The sequence below is a fragment of the Coccinella septempunctata genome, chromosome 8 (assembly GCF_907165205.1).
Source record: "Coccinella septempunctata chromosome 8, icCocSept1.1, whole genome shotgun sequence".
NCBI classification, from domain to species: Eukaryota; Metazoa; Arthropoda; class Insecta; order Coleoptera; family Coccinellidae; genus Coccinella; species Coccinella septempunctata.
This window is the reverse complement of record NC_058196.1, coordinates 25,001-30,000: the sequence shown is the minus strand read 5'-3', so window position 1 is coordinate 30,000 and position 5,000 is coordinate 25,001. Positions and strand designations below refer to the sequence as shown.

Here is a 5,000-nt window from a genome sequence, read left to right as displayed (position 1 = left end):
TACAAAACCAGCTTATCTTCGTGTTGTTATTTTTTTATGAGCCTTCTTTCATGATCTTCACAGATTGCAATAATTGTTCACATGGAAAGAACACACAATCCCATCGTTTACGGCCATACCACGCTGACAATGCCAGTTCTCGTCAGAACACTGAAGCCAAGCAGCGTCGGGCGCGGTTAGTACTTGGATGGGTGACCGCTTGGGAACACCGCGTGCTGTAAGCTTTTTTTTTTTTTGCTTTCCGCACTTGGTCAGGTTGAAAATATTACAATTAAAGAGGTTCAGACATTTCTCCATTGAACGTTCACATCATAAAATTATATGAATGTATATAAACATGCAATTTTATGAAGAAATATAATTTTTTTTTTTTCAAAAACTAGGGAAGGTATGAACGGAAAACTTCGTAGGAAGTAGTATCTCACCTAACTCAACCCAAATCGACGATAAAAAGCATAGGTCACGCTTCATATAAGAAAGTCGTTCGGACTCTGAAAATTCCACATATAGTAAAATGTGAGGTTCGGAGACATAATTTTTTTTTTTTCAAAAATTAGGGAAGATATGAACGGGAAACTTCGTAGGAAGTAGTATCTCACCTAATTACACCCAAATCGACGATAAAAAGCATAGGTCACGCTTCATATAAGAAAGTCGTTCGGACTCTGAAAATTCCACATATAGTAAAATGTGAGGTTCGGAGACATAATTTTCATTTTTTCAAAAATTAGGGAAGGTATGAACGGGAAACTTCGTAGGAAGTTGTATCTCACCTAATTACACCCAAATCGACGATAAAAACCATAGGTCACGCTTCATATAAGAAAGTCGTTCGGACTCTGAAAATTCCACATATAGTAAAATGTGAGGTTCGGAGACATAATTTTCTTATTTTTCAAAAACTAGGGAAGGTATGAACGGAAAACTTCGTAGGAAGTTGTATCTCACCTAATTACACCCAAATCGACGATAAAAACCATAGGTCACGCTTCATATAAGAAAGTCGTTCGGACTCTGAAAATTCCACATATAGTAAAATGTGAGGTTCGGAGACATAATTTTCATTTTTTCAAAAATTAGGGAAGATATGAACGGGAAACTTCGTAGGAAGTAGTATCTCACCTAATTACACTAAAATCGACGAAAAAAACCATAGGTCACGCTTCATATAAGAAAGTCGTTCGGACTCTGAAAATTCCACATATAGTAAAATGTGAGGTTCGGAGACATAATTTTCTTTTTTTCAAAAATTAGGGAAGATATGAACGGAAAACTTCGTAGGAAGTAGTATCTCACCTAACTCAACCCAAATCGACGATAAAAAGCATAGGTCACGCTTCATATAAGAAAGTCGTTCGGACTCTGAAAATTCCACATATAGTAAAATGTGAGGTTCGGAGACATAATTTTCATTTTTTCAAAAATTAGGGAAGGTATGAACGGGAAACTTCGTAGGAAGTTGTATCTCACCTAATTACACCCAAATCGACGATAAAAACCATAGGTCACGCTTCATATAAGAAAGTCGTTCGGACTCTGAAAATTCCACATATAGTAAAATGTGAGGTTCGGAGACATAATTTTCTTATTTTTCAAAAACTAGGGAAGGTATGAACGGAAAACTTCGTAGGAAGTTGTATCTCACCTAATTACACCCAAATCGACGATAAAAACCATAGGTCACGCTTCATATAAGAAAGTCGTTCGGACTCTGAAAATTCCACATATAGTAAAATGTGAGGTTCGGAGACATAATTTTCATTTTTTCAAAAATTAGGGAAGATATGAACGGGAAACTTCGTAGGAAGTAGTATCTCACCTAATTACACTAAAATCGACGAAAAAACCATAGGTCACGCTTCATATAAGAAAGTCGTTCGGACTCTGAAAATTCCACATATAGTAAAATGTGAGGTTCGGAGACATAATTTTCTTTTTTTCAAAAATTAGGGAAGATATGAACGGAAAACTTCGTAGGAAGTAGTATCTCACCTAACTCAACCCAAATCGACGATAAAAAGCATAGGTCACGCTTCATATAAGAAAGTCGTTCGGACTCTGAAAATTCCACATATAGTAAAATGTGAGGTTCGGAGACATAATTTTCTTATTTTTCAAAAATTAGGGAAGATATGAACGGGAAACTTCGTAGGAAGTTGTATCTCACCTAACTCAACCCAAATCGACGATAAAAAGCATAGGTCACGCTTCATATAAGAAAGTCGTTCGGACTCTGAAAATTCCACATATAGTAAAATGTGAGGTTCGGAGACATAATTTTCATTTTTTCAAAAATTAGGGAAGGTATGAACGGGAAACTTCGTAGGAAGTAGTATCTCACCTAACTCAACCCAAATCGACGATAAAAACCATAGGTCACGCTTCATATAAGAAAGTCGTTCGGACTCTGAAAATTCCACATATAGTAAAATGTGAGGTTCGGAGACATAATTTTCTTATTTTTCAAAAATTAGGGAAGATATGAACGGGAAACTTCGTAGGAAGTTGTATCTCACCTAACTCAACCCAAATCGACGATAAAAAGCATAGGTCACGCTTCATATAAGAAAGTCGTTCGGACTCTGAAAATTCCACATATAGTAAAATGTGAGGTTCGGAGACATAATTTTCATTTTTTCAAAAATTAGGGACGGTATGAACGGGAAACTTCGTAGGAAATTGTATCTCACCTAATTACACCCAATTCGACGATAAAAACCATAGGTCACGCTTTATATAAGAAAGTCGTTCGGACTCTGAAAATTCCACATATAGTAAAATGTGAGGTTCGGAGACATAATTTTCATTTTTTCAAAAATTAGGGAAGGTATGAACGGGAAACTTCGTAGGAAGTAGTATCTCACCTAACTCAACCCAAATCGACGATAAAAAGCATAGGTCACGCTTCATATAAGAAAGTCGTTCGGACTCTGAAAATTCCACATATAGTAAAATGTGAGGTTCGGAGACATAATTTTCTTTTTTTCAAAAATTAGGGAAGATATGAACGGAAAACTTCGTAGGAAGTAGTATCTCACCTAACTCAACCCAAATCGACGATAAAAAGCATAGGTCACGCTTCATATAAGAAAGTCGTTCGGACTCTGAAAATTCCACATATAGTAAAATGTGAGGTTCGGAGACATAATTTTCTTTTTTTCAAAAATTAGGGAAGGTATGAACGGGAAACTTCGTAGGAAGTAGTATCTCACCTAACTCAACCCAAATCGACGATAAAAAGCATAGGTCACGCTTCATATAAGAAAGTCGTTCGGACTCTGAAAATTCCACATATAGTAAAATGTGAGGTTCGGAGACATAATTTTCTTTTTTTCAAAAATTAGGGAAGGTATGAACGGGAAACTTCGTAGGAAGTAGTATCTCACCTAACTCAACCCAAATCGACGATAAAAACCATAGGTCACGCTTCATATAAGAAAGTCGTTCGGACTCTGAAAATTCCACATATAGTAAAATGTGAGGTTCGGAGACATAATTTTCTTTTTTTCAAAAATTAGGGAAGGTATGAACGGGAAACTTCGTAGGAAGTAGTATTTCACCTAATTACACCCAAATCGACGATAAAAACCATAGGTCACGCTTCATATAAGAAAGTCGTTCGGACTCTGAAAATTCCACATATAGTAAAACATGATTTTCTTATTTTTCAAAAACTAGGGAAGGTATGAACGGGAAACTTCGTAGGAAGTAGTATCTCACCTAATTCAACCCAAATCGACGATAAAAACCATAGGTCACGCTTCATATAAGAAAGTCGTTCGGACTCTGAAAATTCCACATATAGTAAAATGTGAGGTTCGGAGACATAATTTTCTTTTTTTCAAAAATTAGGGAAGATATGAACGGGAAACTTCGTAGGAAGTAGTATCTCACCTAATTACACTAAAATCGACGAAAAAAACCATAGGTCACGCTTCATATAAGAAAGTCGTTCGGACTCTGAAAATTCCACATATAGTAAAATGTGAGGTTCGGAGACATAATTTTCATTTTTTTAAAAACTAGGGAAGGTATGAACGGGAAACTTCGTAGGAAGTAGTATCTCACCTAATTCAACCCAAATCGACGATAAAAACCATAGGTCACGCTTCATATAAGAAAGTCGTTCGGACTCTGAAAATTCCACATATAGTAAAATGTGAGGTTCGGAGACATAATTTTCTTTTTTTCAAAAATTAGGGAAGGTATGAACGGGAAACTTCGTAGGAAGTAGTATTTCACCTAATTACACCAAAATCGACGATAAAAACCATAGGTCACGCTTCATATAAGAATGTCGTTCGGACTCTGAAAATTCCACATATAGTAAAATGTGAGGTTCGGAGACATAATTTTCTTTTTTTCAAAAATTAGGGAAGGTATGAACGGGAAACTTCGTAGGAAGTAGTATCTCACCTAATTACACTAAAATCGACGAAAAAAACCATAGGTCACGCTTCATATAAGAAAGTCGTTCGGACTCTGAAAATTCCACATATAGTAAAATGTGAGGTTCGGAGACATAATTTTCATTTTTTTAAAAACTAGGGAAGGTATGAACGGGAAACTTCGTAGGAAGTAGTATCTCACCTAATTCAACCCAAATCGACGATAAAAACCATAGGTCACGCTTCATATAAGAAAGTCGTTCGGACTCTGAAAATTCCACATATAGTAAAATGTGAGGTTCGGAGACATAATTTTCTTTTTTTCAAAAACTATTGAAGGTATGTTCGGAAAACTTTCTACAAAGTAGTATCTCACCTAATTCAACCCAAATCTACGATAAAAACCATAGGTCACGCTTCATATAAGAAAGTCGTTCGGACTCTGAAAATTCCACATATAGTAAAATGTGAGGTTCGGAGACATGATTTCCTTATATTTCAAAAACTACTGAAGGAATGTTCGAAAAACTTCTCAGGAGGTAGTATCGTACCTATACCAACCCAAATCAACGATAAAAACCATAGGTCATGCTTCATATAAGAAACTTGTTC

The 5,000-nt window shown here is 35.9% G+C and overlaps 1 non-coding gene across 1 annotated transcript; it reads left to right on the top strand.

Annotated features, from left to right (window-relative positions):
* The first annotated feature begins 105 nt into the window (after window positions 1-105).
* Window positions 106-224, top strand: LOC123319657. The gene has a single exon (XR_006538608.1). It is a non-coding gene; the product is annotated as a 5S ribosomal RNA (ribosomal RNA).
* The last annotated feature ends 4,776 nt before the right edge of the window (window positions 225-5,000 follow it).